The following is a 20,614-nucleotide window of genomic DNA, read 5'->3' on the forward strand; positions in this document are numbered from 1 at the left end:
TCAATTTTAAACTAAGATAGGATAGATATAGTGATTATCAAACAAGTTTTACAACCCACAAGTCAAATCACAATGAAATAAAAGAAGAGACTAGTACCCATATATTTTATTTGACTAGCTGCAGGTCTGGTACCTAGAAGTCAGAATGATAACTCAGACAACTGCCTTAAAAGCATGCACTATCCATTCCATTAGTGTGCTGGCCCCACATCTACCATCATTGCCTCACACTCCCCAATAATTTACTATTGTCCCTTAAATGCTTCCATTACCCATACCTTCAAAAATATTACCCATTTCCCTTATAATGCAGCAATATCAGTGAAGCAAAGAAATGAGCCAAAGCTGGCTATGAATTTTAGGAGCTTGAAGAAAGCAGAGGTAGTAAGGAGCAGTCTTCTGAACTCCTATTTGGTATTTTGTAATCATATGTAGAAAAGCTTAAATAATGCCATCCTGAAAGATAAAGAATCTGAAGAGGTTAGTTTAACGATTGAAACTCAACAATCTACAAATCTTTTCTAAGACTATTTTTCAGCATAGTATCTTTCTCACTGTTTGATGTCTCAGAGACCAGAGATATTTTGTCAGAGAGGCAAATTTCAAGCCATTTATAAATTGCTGTGCATTATAGAGTTAATATGTCTCTTATTAAAGAGAAACAAAGTTTTGACTGTGAGTTGAAATAAACATGAAATACAAGGTTTTATGAAAATCTAAGAGTTCTTTATTTACTTAGAGACCATAATTTGGAGTGGGTACTGATAGACTTGTTATATAGTATCTCTTTTCTCATAACCTCTCTGTCTCTGTCCCTCTCTATCTCCCTAATCATTAAAGGGAATCAACCAAGTTTACACATTGGTAAGGTTGGCTTTCATGAAAACCTCGCCATTTCCCAAGGTAGGCAACTGAGAAAGAAAACATTTATGGAGACAAGTAATAACCATCTTTTTAAATTTTATTCCGACATACAAGTGTTTGTGTTCTGGTTTGATAACTTACTAGCTCTGTGACCTTAGGTAAATTACCTAACTGCTCTGAACCTCAGTTTCCTAAAATATAAATTGTATATAATACTTCTCTCAGTTGTTGTAAAGATGAAACAAGATGAAAGTAAAGCAAGAAGTACAGTGACTGGCACATTAAAAAAGTAGTTTCATTTCCCTTTACCTTTATTCTTTCATCACTATATTATTCTTCTTTAAAGAGATATATTATGAGATGCATATATGCAGTAGCTCTTTTTATTTCAAGATGGTAGAGTGGTTAGAAGTATGAGTTTTGAAATCCAACAGATCTAGTTTCTAATTTTAGCTTCTCCATTTGTCGTGTAACATTGAGTCAGTTCCTTAAGCTTTCTGACATTCAGTTTCCTCATCTATAAATGGAGATAATAATAGCATCTACCTCTTAGGTTGTTGTTAAATGGGATAATCAGGTAAAGGACACTGAATGCCCCACTAGCTGGAAGCGCTCAATACATGTTAGCTGTTGTATCTCTATTGTTAATATTTATAACATAATTATTATTACACTTATTTGTATTATTTTAGATCAGTGTTTCCTAACTTCAGGCTGAGGATGAACAAACATTTTAATGTAGGTTTCTTTTCAACTGGTCTCTTAGAGACATTGGTGGTAGTTTTGTTTCCTCTCTCCTACTCCTCGACTTATTGCTAGGGTCTGAAATAAAGAACATAATTAATATAGGGGAGGAAATACTGTTTTGAATGATTGAAACCTGTGAAAATGTGAGTTACTAACAAGGAAATGCCTCTTCATTAACTGGAAAAGCACTTCTGAGCCTGGCTTACATGAGGCAGACCACATAGAAGGCTCTTCTGTAGTCCCTTCTATCTTCTAAAATAGCAGAAGCCAACTCTAATCTAAGAACAAGATAGAGTGCAAGGCTTGGAGGCTACCTACTCAGTAACACCACCAAAACTCATGGTGTGCTGTCGTTCAATGAAAATGCCACTGTTGCTATCACTGGACACATATCACAGCTTGCCACTGATTACCACCAGTTTTGGGAATTGGACATTAAAAATAGACATTGCCTCATGAATTGGCTCAGATGATGAGCAGCTAAAAAGAATAATCACCTATTTACATACTAGAATCTCATCTGGCCTATCATACTTCCTCCAACAACACTCCCTACCCCCACCCAATCTCCATGGGCTGAGATTGTGCTGAAAAATCCCCTTCCCCTTTAATTAAAATCTTACCTCTCTTTGTCTTTCTAAATATCTACTTATTTTCTATGTCTAAGCCACTGAGGTAACCATAAAGATATGTATCTTACCTGGGGTAGTGGCAGCAATGAGCTTGCCCATTAAACAAGCCTATTATTTTTCTCTCTCTTTAATGAAGATGGATAAATATTATACTGTAGCTTAACAACATTATTAGCTAAGTGAATTATAGCCTTTTCACTGGAACTCAAGGCAATAACATAAGGAAAAGGAGCAATGGGTTTAAGGTCACCTTGGTAGGATCTACAAGCAATACCCAATATGGGCATAAGTAATTCATGGTCCATAATCACAAAGCACCAACCAAAGCAACACATTTCAGGGAGGGAGGAAGTAGGATGTGGTAGCCTGCTCTGAACTGAAGTGTGAAATAGATACTGGTCTCTTGGTGCTGCTGAATGCACACAAGGGAAAAAGCAACTTAGAGACAACACACAGCAAGACTTTTAATCAGTCATTTAGTACTTCAGCAGTAGAAAATACAGTATAACTGCTGGGCTGTAGTAAGCCCATGCTCCTATTGCTGACAGAGCTTGACTTTCATAGCTAAAAATCTTTAAAGTCCTCCAAAGAGCCCCAGAACTCCATGCCCATCATTCTAAACTAGTAAAGTCCTTAGCTGTGCATTGGCATTTCAAGCTTAGAAACTGGCTCTCTGATGAAGCAATGAGTTAGAAAGTAGGAGGAATAAACTGATTAAGTCCAAAGGCAGAATTAACACCACCAACAACCCCTCCCCAGCAAATCCTGTACTTTTAAGAAATCTATGGAACAGGAGAGACCTACCTGACAGCATGATGAGGTTTTTTTCTGTTGTGACAGGAAGTTAAAAGAAAGGAAAGGATAGTGACCTGCTGTTGGGGGAAGAAGGATATAAAATTTTACTTAGAAGGCACATAATTTGAAGACATGCCATTTGGTTTGATTACATTCCTGCTATTTTAGCCTTTACTGAAAGAGAAAAAGTGGCATTTTCTATTTCTTGTTGGTTAGTCCCCTGTCTATAATCTCTTTCTCTAAGATTCCCTTTCAAAATTGTAAAGATAGTAGCCTCTAAAATGTTTCTACCCACTTGTTACATAGTATAGCAAAGAAAATAAGCATTTTTAAAGCCAACAAGTTACAAGAGAAAAAAAGGATCATTAAGCAAGATCATTAGAATGTTACAAAGAAATCTTGGCTTTCCCAGGTGGTGGTCATTTGTTGCTCTTTTGAAACTAATAGTTTGTGCCCTATCTCGTCCTTTGTTTACAGTATAACACTGAATATTGTACTGTCACAGCATGAAGAAAGCTTACAAAATACTTTAAGTCACTAATGGGATGGAAAATGAGTTTTAATGAGTTAAATGAGAAAAAGGGGCCTTTTTTCTTAACCTCAAGATCTATCATCCATGTTCCCCTAAATCCTTATTATCATCTGCCTGTCTTTTCATGTCTATTGCCACAATTCTGGTCCACATCTTCATTGCAACAGTCTCCCTATCTCCAATTTCTACTCATTGGAATTCATTGCCAACATAGTTGCCCAAGGAACACTACTAAAATATTGCTCTTATTATGATTTCTTATATTCAGAAATATCCAATACTACTTTATCCCTAAATTAAATAAAATCCACATTCCTTAGTCAAAGCTTTCCATGACTTTTTTTTGACTACCTGTCCATCCCATCTCCCGTAAGATGTTATGTCTAATTATTTCAAACTTGAATAACCAATGTTAATATATTTTCTTTTATCAAAATTTAAAAACAAGCTCAAAATCTACTCTCAGTGAAGTCTTTCCTAATGTGATCACTACTCTCACTATACTATAATAGCATCTTATTTGTACCAGTCTTATAGCACTGACAAATTCTGACTTTTATTAGTTACTCATTTACTCAAAAATATGTTTTAACATAGCCATTGATCAAGAAATATTTATTGAAATAATAAGTAAATGTACTTTCAAAGTATTAACTATGCATATGTTTAGACTAGGTACATAGAGGAGACAGGTTATTTTTCTAATTGGGAAGGATCCTGGTACTGGACTGCACAGTCACTGAACAATGCCAGGTTATTTTCCCAGGATCAGACAAAGAGCTGAAATATCATTAACTTGTATCAAAACTTAATACGTGATAGGACTTCAGCATTAGTTTGATGAAAAGTAGAAAGTATGAGCCACATTTGAGGATGTTATCCTCTATATATTTTTTTTCTATTGAATAGAGGAACACTAGAGCAAAAATCAGCATTATGAGACATTACAAGCTGAAACAGGTCTCACGTCGCAAACTATACAAACTAAGGTTTTCTTTTTTCATTTAATATATGCATAAATATCTCTAGAGCTGATTGCATTACAGATATAGAGCTGTCAGTAATTCTTTCCATTTCTGGAACCTTTCACTTTAAAAATCTACAAATGAGCTATAAGAGGACATTTTTGCAAGCAGACGGCTATAATTTTTATTTTTGCTTTGTAGCTGTATCATTAGCATATACCTTTTCTTTTGCAATGAATAGTCCCTGTGGGATGAATTCCAATGTGTGTGTGTGTGTGTGGGGGGGAATCAAAAGACAACTGTACAAAAACAAGAAAACAAACAAACAACTACACTTGTTTCCAGTGCTCAATGCGTCTGTTTCCTAAAACTACAGATTATCAGACAGTGGCAACAAATATGACCCTGTGGATCCCAATCCATTTCACCAATAGAGATCCTGTAACTTTTTTTTTCTTCTTTTAGCTAGTGCATACGCTCATGTGGAGGATGAAAGGTGTGCTTCCCTTCAGAACACAGGTACATTTTCTCCTTCAGAGCAAAGTTATTTTAATATAATCAATTTATGATTTCTTCAAAGTCATAACCTCTGGAAATCAACTATTCATCATGTATGATGAGTTATTTCTTGCAGTACATCAAAGTACTCTGCCTCGTATTTTCATCTTGCTATCATCATAACACTTATTGAATGCCTATAGCATACATAACATCCTACTAAGAAGCAAAGGAGTAGATACGAGGGCAAATTAATTCTATTGAAACGTTTTCCTGCTCACAAATCTGAGGGTACACAATACCATTGACTGGGGGGTTGAGATAGAACTTAAAAGTGATCCCTTCTAACTGGCCTATTATCCTGCCTCCAAACCTAACCCCTGACTTCAAGGATCCCTGTTGTTTCCCCAGAAGATTGTATCTATTAAGATAAGACATATTTGTTAATAAATAATTAATATACAAACCTTTTTCCTGAGTGAGCTTACCCACCCACATATCTTTAATAACACCAGTGTATCATTGACTTCCAAATCTGTACTTCTAATCTTCTGTATACATCTCTCCCATGATCTCTACACTCACAGTTTAAACTGCTTACTAAACAATGCTAATTGAATATCCCATGATTACATCAAACTCACCAAGCATAAAATGAACTCTTTGCTTTCTACACCAAATCTCTTTTTAACCTTGCATTATCTGTTCTATGATATACATATAGATGTAAATACATATAGAGATATTTCATGTATCCAGTTTCCCAAGTTGTAAAACAGAGAGTCATCCTCAATAACATCTCATCAGTCAATCATTAAGTCCTATCAAATTTATCTCTTGAATAGCTCAGCAACTGATCCTTTTAGTACTATATTGAATGATGGAGTGGAGGTAGAAGTAGAAAATAAAATATTGAAAATTTAAAAATTGTGAGGTACATTCAACTCAATATGTCTAAAATTTGGCTCATTTCTCAATTATCATCCCCCACCCACTGGCCAAATCTATTTTTTGAACTATGTTTCCAATCTCATTTCCAATTAATGGCACTGTAATAATCCAATAGGTAAGTTAAAGAATTCAGAATCTTTTGTCAGGGTAAAAACTTTAGACCTCATTCTGTAGGACATAGGGAGCTATTGAATAATTGTAAAAAGAATGATATCGGATTTTTTAAAAAACCATCACTCTGGCAATGGTGTGAATAACAGACTGAAGGAGAGACTAGTGAGAAACCTTTAAGAGGCTGTGGCAATAGTCTTGAACAGAAATGATTGGGGCCTGAACTAAGGCAATGCAGTGGAAATGAAAATGAGCTCTGTTCCACTTGAAATTTGTATATTTAACCTATATTCTATATTGTCCCATCAAGGAAGGTTTCCTGAAAAAGGTATGTTTTGATTTGGATTTTTACAAAATTGAAGATGATATAACGCAGGGGCAAAATAATTCATCCTAGCGATTCCAAAATGATGATTATGTAGCAGGAGCAAATCTACACTGAAACAAAATGGAATGTTTTAAAGGTTCTATTAAAGACTATACTCCATCCATTGATTCTTTGGAGAATCACTGAGAATCATTCAGTGCATCAACAACAGCCACATATACACTAGACTGGAGAGGATAAACAAGCGACATGAATAGAACCAACTTGGAGCTGAGAAAAATAGGATGGAATTGAAGATAAAAATTTCCTATAGCACATGTTTAATGAAAAAGTGGAAAACATTAGGAAGAGGGTGAATATGAATAGCTTAGAAAAAGAAAATTCCTGTGTTAATGGAATAGGGTTTTTTGTTTGTTTTATTTGTTCACAGAATTTTTTCAAGCATAGCCTGAAGAGTAGCTAACACTTATAGTCTTACTATATTCCCAGGTCAATTCTAAGCAATTTACACATTTTAACCATTTGCCTTTCACAATAAAACTGAGAAGTAGATCCAAGTATTATCTTCACTTTACAGAGAAGGAAACTGATATCAGAGCAGTCATGCAGCTAATCCAAGGTCAAACACTTCATGGAACATTGTAGAGGTTTCACCCTCATATATAAGGAAGTTCTTGCTCTGAGGAGATTGTTTTTATAGGTATTTAATTAAAAGAACTATCATGTATGGAGTACTTAGTATGTGCCAGACATTGTGCTACAACTTTTGCATGGATTTGTTCATTTAATATCCACAACTCTGTGAGATACTTACTGTTTTTTCATTCCCATTTTAGAGATAAGGAAACTGAATCACAAAAGAGCTTAAAAAACTTGTTCAAGGGCACAGAGCTGGTAAGTGGTTCAGTGACTAATTAAATTCAATTTTTCAAAGTTCATACTCTCAGTCATTATGCTGTACTGCCTCCCTTTCTAGCAGCAATCAGTAGTTCAAAGGACATCAGCCTGAGACATTGATTGACTGAAGTACTGCAGAGCTTTTGCTAACAGTATATAGAGAAATTCTGAAAAGTAAGCCAGTCACCAATTATGGGGTGGATTTTGAGATCAATAGAAACTTTTACAGAACAAGCATCAGGTTGGAACTCCTACCTAAAGAATACCCAAAGGCTGTATTCTCCCATCAATTCACATAAAGCCATATTGCCTTCAAGATAACTGTAAACAAGCAAAATCCAACCCAAAGGCAAACTTGATATTCAATCAATTTGAAAAAGAAGAACTATTTAACATTTATCTGCCACTTTTCTTCTGCAATACTTTCCACAAACCATTACCTTAGGTATCTAATCCAGCAGAATTAGATAAATAATTATACTAAAATAAAAAGGACAAGAATGGAAATAGTTAGGCCCTTTTATCCCAGGACTTCAAAGCATATTACAAGTATCAATTAATGCTCGCATCAGTCCTCTGAGGTGAGAGCATTTTCACATGCAATTTACAGATTAAACCGAAAGGCAGAGTTACCTAACTAGTGACCAATACCCAAGGAACAGACACAGAAATCTTGGGTCCCAGTCCTCATGTTCTACCCCTTGCACATCAAATATATTTAGTAGCAGCCTCATTAATAGCACAGATTTTTGTTTTCCTTACAAGCTAAAAATGTATATAATAATCACTGTTAGGTAATATGTATCAGGGATTGCAGTATACTAAGAATTTTGTGGAATCTAAACTGATTTTGAAGTTTAATGTGATTGAACATCTGGTCTTTGTATTTAGTGTATGTGCTGGGGTGTGGAGGATGAGACTAAGAAATTTATCTGTGGTTGGTTCTGGGAGGGGGATACCATACATAGTGTAAGTATGTGATAATATATAGATATAGACAAATACATACGTCTCTCCGAAGTTCTAGTCTCTATCTACATTACACCATGACAGAAATGTTTAATGCTAAGTAAATTACAGTACAATGCAAAATATGACTACAGACATTTACTGGCAGTAACTGAATTTGTGAAATCCTCTAACATTATTGGAAATAACCTACTACGATAATTATCCTAAGCTTCCATTACACTTCACAGGTTTTATGAGAACATTAAAGGAATGCAACAATCTTGTTGTGTTTGCAGGCATCATTTCATGTTCCAAAGGCTAATCTGGGTCTTATTGTTGTTTCTTAAAAGATTTGCAAAAATTGCCAATTGCAAAGTTACTTAGGGACTATGAACACTCTGAAAGCAATTATGAAACAATATATTTAATTAATAATTATAAGGAGTCTGAAGGGCTGTTTGTGAAGATTAAATGAGATAATGTATTTAAAAGTGCCCAACACAGTTCCTAGTACATGGTGAAACTCAAAAAAAAAAGTTTCTTTTTTATTTCAAATTATGTGACAGAGCCTAGGTTGTTATCAATTCTGAAATTTAATATAGGTGAAGGACACATTTCTTTGACTTCTCTGGAATGGACCAGCACTTAATACACTATTTTATTTCACTCCTGGAATATGATAAATAGGCTCTATAATCTCCTGGGAAGTCTTCATTTGAGGAAACGCAGGGAGAAATTATCATTGTTTCCCAGCTATATACATTCCTCATCTTAAAAACTGAAGGGAAGTGTCTGAGCTGGCTGCTATGCATAGACCAACGAACGAATCTATAAAAGCCTGGCTTCAAGATGGATATTAAGAGAGTAAATAGATACCAGAATGGACTTATGTACTTCTAGAACAAATCCAATCTCTTCCAAGCATGAGAAGTTGCTGCACAGTTAAGAGTTCTTATCCCTGTTCACTATAGGTAAGGTGGTTGTTGCTGTCTACTATAGTGAAACTTACTATTGGAGGCAAGTTTGGCTTCAATTTTTGTTTTTGTACTTTATGTATACTCTACAAGTTGTGTACAGTGCTTTGACCCATTGCCTGGGTATGACCTCTGCTTTCTATTTTTCTTGCTCTAAGTTACCTGTCTAGTATTGACTTTTGACCTCGTTCCAACTCTTGGTATTTTATTTTCTTTGGGTTCTAATACTTTTAACATCTCTTTAGACTCTAATATGCCTCCCCAGTTCTGGCTGACATCCTTATTTCTGGGTTCCACTGGAGGGCAGAATGACATGCACTTATCTTGAAATTCAGGAAACAGTAAAATACATCACATGCAGACAGAACCAGACACAGTGCGGGTGAGAAAGGCTAAAGCATTAGGCTTGATCTGTGAACTCAGGCTCTATATAATTAAAAGGAAGGATTGCCTCTCTTGGCACGAAGGACCAAGATTCATTGCCTCCATTTTCTCTATGAGATCCTTCATTGCTAGATGCAACATATCTACCTTACCCAATTTTGAAAAAAAAAATGAAAATAATATTATTACCTATCAGTAGTGGAAGCATTTTAAAAAGTGGTATTTTTTCTTTTCCTTTAATCTTTTTATTTTTTTACATCTTTATTGGAGTATAATTGCTTTACAATGGTGTGTTAGTTTCTGCTTTATAACAAAGTGAATCAGTTATACATATACATATGTTACCATATCTCTTCCCATCTCCCTCCCTCCCTCCCACCCTCCCTATCCCACCCATCTAGGTGGTCACAAACCACCGAGCTGATCTCCCTGTGCTATGCGGGTGCTTCCCACTAGCTACCTATTTTATGTTTGGTAGCGTATATATGTCCATGTCACTCTCTCATTTTGTCACAGCTTACCTTTACCCCTCCCCATATCCTTAAGTTCATGCCCCTGGGTTCTTCATGAACTTTTTTTTCTTTTTACATTGCATATATATGTGTTAGCATACAGTATTTGTTTTTCTATTTTTGACTTACTTCACTCTGTATGACAGACTCTAGGTCCATCCACCTAACTACAAATAACTCAGTTTCGTTTCTGTTTATGGCTAAGTAATATTCCATTGTATATATGCACCACATCTTCTTTATCCATTCATCTGTTGATGGGCACTTAGGTTGCTTTCATGTCCTGGATATTGTAATAGAGCTGCAATGAACATTTTGGTACATGACGCTTTTTGAATTATGATTTTCTCAAGGTATATGCCCAGTAGTGGGATTGCTGGGTCGTATGGTAGTTATTTTTAGTTTTATAAAGAACCTCCATACTGTTCTCCATAGTGGCCGTATCAATTTATATTCCCACAAACAGTGCAAGAGTGTTCCCTTTTCTCCATACCCTCTCCAGCATTTATTGTTTCTAGATTTTTGATGATGGCCATTCTGACATGATATCTCATTGTAGTTTGGATTTGCATTTCCCTAATGATCAATGATGTTAAGCATTCTTTCATGTATTTGTTGGCAATCTGCATATCTTGTTTGGAGAAATGTCTATTTAGGTCTTCCCATTTTTGGATTGGATTTTTTGTTTTTTACATATTGAGCTGGATGAGCTGCTTGTAAATTTTGGAGATTAAGCCTTTCTCAGTTGCTTCATTTGCAAATATTTTCTCCCATTCTGAGGGTTGTCTTTTAGTTTTGTTTATGGTTTCCTTTGCTGTGCAAAAGCTTTTAAGTTTCATTAGGTCCCATTTGTTTATTTTTGTTTCCATTTCTCTAGGAAGTGGGTCAAAAAGGATCTTGCAGTTATTTATGTCATACAATGTTCTGTCTCTATTTTCCTCTAAAAGTTTGATAGTGTTTGGCCTTGCATTAAGGTCTTTAATCCATTTTGACTTTATTTTGATGTATGCTGTTAGGGAGTGTTCTAATTTCATATGTTTACATGTAGATGTCCAGTTGCCACAGCACCACTTATTGAAGAGGCTGTCTTTACTCTATGGTATATTCTTGACTTCTTTTTCAAAGTTAAGGTGACCATATGTGCATGGGTTTATCTCTGGGCTTTCTATCCTGTTCCATTGATCTATATTTCTGTGTTTGTGCCAGTACTATACTGTCTTGATTACTGTAGCTTTGCACTATAGTCTCAAGTCAGGGAGCCTGATTCGTCCAGCTCCATTTTTCGTTCTCAAGATTGCTTTGGCTATTTGGGGTCTTTTGTGTTTCCATACACATTGTGAAATTTTTTGTTCTAGTTCTGTGAAAAATGCCAGTGGTAGTTTGAAAGGGATTGCATTGAATCTGTAGATTGCTTTGGGTAGTAGAATCATTTTCACAATGTTGATTCCTCCAATCCAAGAACATTGTATATCTCTCCATCTATTTGTATCATCTTTAATTTCTTTCATTAGTGTCTTATAATTTTCTGCATACAGGTTTTTTATCTCCTTAGGTAGGTTTATTCCTAGATATTTTATTCTTTTTGTTGCAATAGTAAATGGAAGTGTTCTCTGAATTTCACTTTCAGATTTTTCATCATTAGTGTATAGGAATGTAAGAGATTTCTGTGCATTAATTTTGTATCCTGCTACGTTACCAAATTCATTGATTAGCTCTACTAGTTTGCTGGTAGCATCTTTAGGATTCTCTGTGTACAGTGTTATGTCATCTGCAATCAGCGACAGCTTTACTTCTTTTCCAATTTAGATTTATTTTATTTATTTTTCTTTGATTGCTGTGGCTAGAACTTCCAAAACTATGTTGAATAAGAGTGGTGAGAGTGGGCAACCTTGTCTTGTTCCTGATCTTAGTGGAAATGGTTTCAGTTTTTCTCCATTGAAGATAATGTTCGCTGTGGGTTTGTCATATATGGCCTTTATTATATTGAGAAAAGTTCCCTCTATGCCTACTTTCTGCAGGGTTTTTATCGTAAATGGGTGTTGAATTTTGTCGAAGGCTTTCTCTGCATCTATTGAGATGATCATATGGTTTTTCTCCTTCGTTCCTTAATATGGTGTATCACGTTGATTGATTTGTGCATATAGGAGAATCCTTGCATTCCTGGAATAAACCCCACTTAATCGTGGTGTATGATTCTTTTTTAATGTGCTGTTGGATTCTGTTGGCTAGTATTTTGTTGAGGATTTTTGCATCTATGTTCATCAGTGATATTGGCCTGTAGTTTTCTTTCTTTGCAACATCTTTGTCCGGATTTGGTATCGGGGTGATGGTGGCCTCATAGAATGAGTCTGGGAGTGTTCCTCCCTCTCCTATATTTTGGAAGAGTTTGAGAAGGATAGGTGTTATCTCTTCTCTAAAAGTTTGAAATCATTGCATGTGAAACCATCTGGTCCTAGGCTTTTGTTTGTTGAAAGAGTTTTAATCAGAGTTTCAATTTCAGTGATTGTGATTTTTCTGTTTATATATTCTCTTTCTTCCTGGTTCAGTCTTGGCAGGTTGTGCATTTCTAAGAATTTGTTCATTTCTTCCAGGTTGTCCATTTTATTGGGATAGAGTGGCTTCTAGTAATCTCTCATGATCCTTTGTATTTCTGCAGTGTCAGCTGTTACTTCTCCTTTTTCATTTCTAATTCTATTGATTTGAGTCTTCTCCCTTTTATACTTGATGAGTCTGGCTAATGGTTTATCTATTTTGTTTATCTTCTCAAAGAACCAGCTTTTAGTTTTATTGATCTTTGCTAAAATTTCCTTCATTTCTTTTTCATTTATTTCTGATCTGATCTTTATTTCTTTCCTTCTGCTAACTTTGGGGGTTTTTTGTTCTTCTTTCTCTAATTGCTTTAAGTGTAAGGTTAGGTTGTTTATTTGAGATGTTTCCTGTTTCTAAAGGTAGGATTGTATTGTTATAAATTTCCCTCTTAGAACTGCTTTTGCTGCATCCCATAGGTTTTGGGTCGTTGTGTCTCCATTTTCATTTGTTTTTAGATATTTTTTGATTTCCTGTTTGATTTCTTCAGTGATCACTCATTATTAAGCAGTGTATTGTTTAGCCTCCATGGGTTTGTATTTTTTACACATCTTTTCCTGTAACTGACACCTAGTCTCATAGCATTGTGGTCAGAAAAGATGCTTGATATGATTTCAATTTTCTTAAATTTACCAAGGCTTGATTTGTGACCCAAGGTATGATCTATACTGGAGAATGTTCCATGAGCACTTGTGAAAAATGTGTATGCTGTTGCTTTTGGATGCAATGTCCTATAAATATCAATTATGTCCATCTTGTTCAATGTATCATTTAAAGCTTGTGTTTCCTTAATTATTTTCATTTTGGATCTTCTGTCCATTGGTGAAAGTGGGGTGTTAAGTCCCCTACTATGAATGTGTTACTGTCGATTTCCCCTTGTATGGCTGTTAGTATTTGCCTTATGTATTGAGGTGCTCCTATGTTGGGAGCATAAATATTTACAACTTTTACATCTTCTTCTTGGTTCGATCCCTTGATCATTATATAAAGTCCTTCTTTGTCTCTTGTAACAGTCTTTATTTTAAAGTCCACTTTTTCTGATACGAGAATTGCTGCTCCAGCTTTCTTTTGATTTCCATTTGCATGGAACATCTTTTTCCATCCCCTCACTTTCAGTCTGTATGTGTCCCTAGATCTGAAGTGGGTCTCTTGTAGACAGCATATATATGGGTCTTGTTTTTGTATCCATTCAGCCAGTCTTTGTCTTTTGGTGGGTTCATTTAATCCATTTACATTTAAGGTCATTATCGATATGTATGTTCCTATTCCCATTTCCTAAATTGTTTTGGGTTTGTTATTGTAGGTCTTTTCCTTCTTTTGTTTTTCTTGCCTAGAGAAGATCCTTTAGCATTTGTTGTAAGGCTGGTTTGGTGGTGCTGAACTCTCTCAGCTTTGCTTGTCTGTAAAGGTTTAAATTTCTCCATCAAATCTGAATGGAATCGTTGCTGGGTAGAGTAATCTTGGTTGTAGATTTTCCCCTTTCATCACTTTAAATATGCCCTGCCACTCCCTTCTGGCTTGCAGAGTTTCTGCTGAAAGATCAACTGTTAACCTTATGGGGATTCCCTTGTGTGTTATTTGTTGTTTTACCCTTGTTGCTTTCAATATGTTTTCTTTGTATTTAATTTTTGATTGTTTGATTAATATGTGTCTTGGCATGTTTCTCCTTGGATTTATTGTGTATGGGACTCTCTGCGCTTCCTGAACTTGATTAATTATTTCCTTTCCCATATTAGGGAAGTTTACAACGATAATCTCTTCAAATATTTTCTCAGTCCCTTTCTTTTTCTCTTCTTTTTCTAGGACCCCTATAATTCGAATGTTGTTGTGTTTAATGTTGTCCCAGAGGTCTCTGAGACTGTCCTCAGTTCTTTTCATTCTTTTTCCTTTACTCTGCTCTGCAGTAGTTATTTCCACTATTTTATCTTCCAGGTCACTTATCCATGCTTCTGCCTAAGTTATTCTGCTATTGATCCCTTCTAGAGTATTTTTAATTTCATTTATTGTGTTGTTCATCATTGACTGTTTCCTTTTTAGCTCTTCTCAGTCCTTCTTATATGTTTCTTGCATTTTCTCTGTTCTATTTCCAAGATTTTGGATCATACTTACTATCATTATTCTGAATTATTTTTCAAGTAGACTGCCTATTTCCTCTTCATTTGTTTGGTCTGGTGGGTTTTTACCTTGCTCCTTCTTCTGCTGTGTGTTTTTCTGTCTTTTAATTTTGCTTATCTTACTGTGTTTGGGGTCTCCTTTTTGCAGGCTGCAGGTTCATAGTTCCCATTGTTTTTTGTGTCTGTCCCCAGTGGCTAAAGTTGGTTCAGTGGGTTGTGTAGGCTTCCTGGTGGAGGGGGCTAGTGCCTGTGTTTTGGTGGATGAGGCTGGATCTTGTCTTTCAGGTGGGCAGGTCCACATCTGGTGGTGTCCGTGGACTTATTATGGTTTTAGGCAGCCTCTCTGTTAATGGATGGGGCTGTGTTCCTGTCTTGCTAGTGTTTGGCATAGGGTGTCCAGCAGTCTAGCTTGCTGGTCATTGAGTGAAACTGGGTCTTGGTGTTGAGATGGAGATCTCTGGGAGATTTTCACCATTTTATATTACATGGAGCTGCAAGGTCTCTTGTGGACCAGTGTCCTGAAGTTAGCTCTCCCACCTCAGAGGCACAGCACTGACTCCTGGGTGGAGCACCAAGAGCCTTTTATCCATATGGCTCAGAATAAATGGGAGAAAATATATAAGGAAAGAAAGAAAGAAAGAGGATAAAATAAAGCAAGATAAAATTAAAGAAAGTTGTTAAAAGAAAAAATATATATAATTATTAAGAAAAAAATTTTTTAAATTAAAAAATAATGCACAGATAAAACCTTAGGATAAATGGTGAAACCAGTCCTATACAAAATTTCACACTGAAACATACACATACACACTCAGAAAAAGAGGAAAAGGGAAAAACAATAATATATCTTGCTCCCAAAGTCCACCTCCTCAATTTCGGATGATTCGTTGTTTATTCAGATATTCCACAGTTGTAGGGTACATCAAGTTGATTGTAAAGCTTTAATCTACTGCTTCTGAGGCTGCTGGAAGAAATTTCCCTGTCTGTTCTTTGTTCGCACAGCTTCCGGGGTTCAGCTTTGGATTTGGCCCCGCCTCTAAGTGTAGGTCTCCTGAGGGCATCTGTTCTTCGCTCAGACAGGACGGGGTTAAAGGAGCAGCTGATTTGGCAGCTCTGGCTCACTCAGGCTGGGAGGAGAGAGTGTTATGGAGTGTGGGGCGAGCCTGTGGTGGCAGATTCCAGTGTGAAGTTGCACTAGCCTGATGCGCACCGTGCATTCTCCCGGGATAGTTGTCCCTGGATCACGGGACCCTGGCATTGGTAGACTATACAGGCTCCCGGGAGGGGAGGTGGGGATAGTGTCCTGTGCTCTCACACAGCCTTCTTGGTGGCTGCAGCAGCAGCCTCAGCTTCCCAGATCCGTCTCTGTGTTCCACGCTGATAGCCACAGCTTGTGCCTGTCTCTGGAGCTCCTTTAAGTGGTGCTCTTAATCCCCCTCTCTTTGTTTACCAGGAAACAAGAGGGAAGAAAAAGTCTCTAGCCTCTTAGGCAGGTCCAGACTTTTTCCTGGACTCCCTCCCAGCTAGCTCCCTTAAGGCTGTGTTCTCACCACCAGTCCTTTCCCTGGGATCTGACAGAAGCTCAAGCCTCAGCTCCCAGTCCCTGCCCGTCCCGGCGGGTGAGCAGACAAGCCTCTCGGGCGGGTGAGTGCTGGTCAGCACTGATCCTCTGTGCGGGAATATCTCCACTTTGCCCTCCACAACCCTGTGGCTGCGCTCTCCTCTGTGGCTCTGAAGCTTCCCCCTGCGCCACCTGCAGTCTCCACATGCGAAGGGGCTTCTAGTGTGTGGAAACCTTTCCTCTTTCACAGCTCCCTCCCACTGGTGCAGGTCCCATCCCTATTCTTTTTACTCTTTTTCTTCTTTTTTCTTTTGTCCTACCCATGTATGTGGGGAGTTTCTTGCCTTTTGGGAGGTCTGTGATCTTCTGCCAGCGTTCAGTGGGTGTTCTATAGGAGCAGTTCCACGTGTAGATGTATTTCTGATGTATTTGTGGGGAGGAAGGTGATCTCTGCATCTTACTCTTCCACCATCTTCCTAAATCCACCATTTTCTTAATTGTTTTGCATTTGTTTTTGTAGGGCTTTTCCTTCCTTGTGTATCCCGCCTAGAGAAGTTACATAAGCATATGTTTTAAAGCTGGTTTCGTGGTGCTGAATTCTCTTAACTTTTGCTTGTCTGTAATGGTTTAATTTCTTTGTGAATCTGAATGGGATCCTTACTAGATAGAGTAATCTGGGTTGTGGATTTTTCCCTTTCATCACTTTAATCATATCATGCCTCTCCCTTCTGCCTTGCAGAGTTTCTGCTGAAAGATCATCTGTTAACCTCTTGAGGATTCCCTTGTATGTTATTTGTTCCTTTTCATTTGCTGCTGTTAATATATTTTCTTTGTATTTAAATTTTGATAGTTTGATTAATATGTGTCTTCGCATGTTTCTCCTTAGGTTTATCCTCTATGAGACTCTGTGCACTTCCTGGACTTGAATGTCTATTTCCTTTCCCATGTTAGGGAAGTTTTAAACTATAATCTCTTCAAATATTTCCTCAGATCATTTCTTTTTCTCTTAATCTTCTGGGATCCCTATAATTCGACTGTTGGTGTGTTTAATGTCCCAGAAGTCTTGGACTGTCTTCAATTCTTTTCATTCTTTTTTCTTTATTCTGCTCTGTGACAGCTATTTCCACTATTTTGTCTTCCAGGTCACTTATCCATTCTTCTGCCTCAGTTATTCTGTTATTCATTCCTTCTAGAATGTTTTTAATTTCAATTATTGTGTTGTTCATCATTGTTTTTTTGCTCTTTAGTTCTTCTAGGTTCTTGTTAAACATTTCTTGTATTTTCACCATTCTATTTCCGAGATTTTGGATCGTGTTTACTATCATTACTCTGAATTATTTTTCAGAAAGACTGCCTATTTCCTCTTCATTTGTTTGGTCTGGTTGGTTTATACCTTGCTTCTTCATCTGCTGCATAATTCTCTGTCTTCTCATTTTGTTGAACTTACTGTGTTTGGGGTCTCCTTTTTGCAGGTTACAGGTTCATAGTTCCTCTTATTTCTGGTGTCTGCCCCCAGTGGGTAAGGTTGGTTCTGTGCCTTGTGCAAGCGTCCTGATGGGGGAGACTGGTGCCTGTGTTCTGCTTAGTGGGGCTGGATATTATCCCTCTGGTGGGCAGGGCTGCATCCGGTGGTGGGTTTTCTAGTGTCTGTGAACTTAGTAAGACTTTGAGCAGCCTCTCAGCTAATGTGTGGGGTTGTGTTCCTGTCATGCTAGTTGTTTGGCATGGGGTGTCCAGCACTGGAGCTTGCTCGCCATTGTTGGAGCTGGGTCTTAGTGTTGAGAGGATCTCTGGGACATCTCTCGCCAATTGATATATGGGGCCAGGAGGTCTTTGGCTGTCCACCATCCTGGATTCAGCTCTCCCACCTTGAAGGCTCATGTCTGACACCTGGCCAGAGCACCGACACTGCCAGCCACACAGCACAGGAATAAATGGAAGAAAAAGAAAAAAAAAACAGAGGGAACCCCAAAACAAATGGTAAAAGCAAAACTAAACAGACAAAATCACACAAAGAAACATACATGCACACATTCAGAAAAAGAAAGAAAACAAGTATTAACAGAGCGCCAAAAAATTATAAACGCAAAAGTAAACAAAATCACACAAAGAAACACACACACACACATTCACAAAAAGAAAAAAAGGAAGAGAGCAACCAAACCAATAAACCAACACACAAATGAAAACAAACACTAAAAACTAAACTAAGGTAAACATAAAACCAAAAACAAATCAAATGCAAAAAGCAAACCCCAAGTCAACAGTTGCCCCCAAAATCCCTTGCCTCAATTTTGGGAACTCTTTTTTTCTATTCAGGTATTCCACAGATGCAGGGTTTACCAAGCCATTTGCAGGGATTTAATCCACTGCTTCTGAGGCTGCATGGAGAGACTTCCATGTCTCTTCTTTGTTCTCACAGCTCCTGGGGTTCAGCCTTGGTTTTGGCCCTGCCTCTGTGTGTAGACTGCCCTCACTCATCTTTTCCCCACCCAGACAGGAGGGGGTTAAAGCAGTGTCTGATTAGCACTCTGCTGCTCACTCACGCTGCAGAGAAGGAGGGGTAAGGTAGTCATAATTAGAATGCGGGGAGTGCCTGTGGTGGCATAGGCTGGTGTGTAATTGCAACATCCTGAGGTGCACCATGTGTTCTCCCAGGGAAGTTGGCCTTGGATCCTGGGACCCTGGCAGTGGCATGCTGCACAGGCCCCCAGGATGGTGTGGGTAGTGACCTGAACTTGCACATAGGATCCTTAGTGGCAGTGGCATCAGTGGTAGTGGCCTGTGCCTGCCTCTGTGATTTGAGATGATAACTGCAGCTTGTGCCCGTCTCTGAAGCTCACATAGGTGGCTCTCTGTCATCTGGCACACAGAGCAGGAAGCCCCTCTCCTTGCACACCCCAAAACATTGGTCTCTTGATTCTCCAGTAGGTTCAGACTTTTTCCAGACTCCTTCCTGACTAAGTGTGGCACACTAGCCCCCTTTAGGCTGTCTTCATGCAGCCAACTCCGGTCCTCTCCCTGGGGTCTGCCATCTGAAGCCTGAGCCTCAGCTCCCAGCCCCCAGCCCCCACCCATCCCAGCAGGTGAGCAGATAATCTTCTCATGCTGGTGAGTGCTGGTCATCACCCATCCTCTGTGCAGGAATCTCTCCGCTTTGCCCTCTGCACCCTGTTGCTGTGCTCTTCTCTGTGGCTTCAAAGCTTCCCCCACACCACCCCCATCTCCACCTGCAAAGGGGCTTCCTAGTGTGTGGAAACCTTTCCTCCTTCACAGCTCCCTCACACTGGTGCAGGTGCTGTCCCTATTCTTTTGTCTCTGTTTTTTTCTTTTTTCTTTTGCCCTACCCAGGTAGGTGGGGAGTTTTTTGCCTTTTGGGAAGTCTGAGGTCTTCTGTCAGCATTCAGCAGGTGTTCTGTAGGAGTTCTTCCACATGTAGATGTAATTCTGATGTAGTTGTGGGGAGGAAGGTGATCTCCATATCCTACTCCTCCACCATCTTGAAGGTCTTGATCTAATTTTTTTTTATCTTGTTTGACTGCTCTGGCTAAACTTCCAGTACTATGGTAAATAGGAGTGGTGATAGTGGGCACCTTATATTAGAGGAAAAGCTTTCAATATTTCACCACTGAGTATGATGATGGCTCTGGACCTTGGTCTTGGCAATGTTTATTTTGTAGATGACACCAAAAACACAAGTAACCAAAGCAAATATAAATAACTGGAACTATATAAAACTAAAAAGCCTCTGCACAGCAAAGGAAACAATCAACAAAATGAAAATACAACCTACAGAAGGGAGAAACTATTTGCAAATCATGTATATAATAAAGGGGTTAATATCCAGAATATATAAAGAACTCATACAACTCCATCACAAAAAACAAACAACTGATTTAAAAAATGGACAGAGGACCTGAAGAAACATTTTTCCAAAGATAACATACAAATGGCCAAAAAGTACATGAAAAGGTGCTCCATATCATGAATCATCAGGGAAATGAAAATCAAAGCGACAATGACATATCACCTCACACCTGCTAAAATGGCTATCATCAAATAGACAAGCAGTAACAAGTATTGGTGAGAATATGAAAGACAGAATGCTTGTGCACTGTTGGTGGGAATGTAAATTTGTACACCAACTATGGCAAAGAGTATGGAGGTTCCTCAAAAAATTAAAAATAAGACTACCATATGATCCAGAAATCC

This window comes from Leucopleurus acutus, assembly GCF_964270905.1.
Source record: "Leucopleurus acutus genome assembly, chromosome: X".
In the NCBI taxonomy this organism is placed as follows: domain Eukaryota; kingdom Metazoa; phylum Chordata; class Mammalia; order Artiodactyla; family Delphinidae; genus Leucopleurus; species Leucopleurus acutus.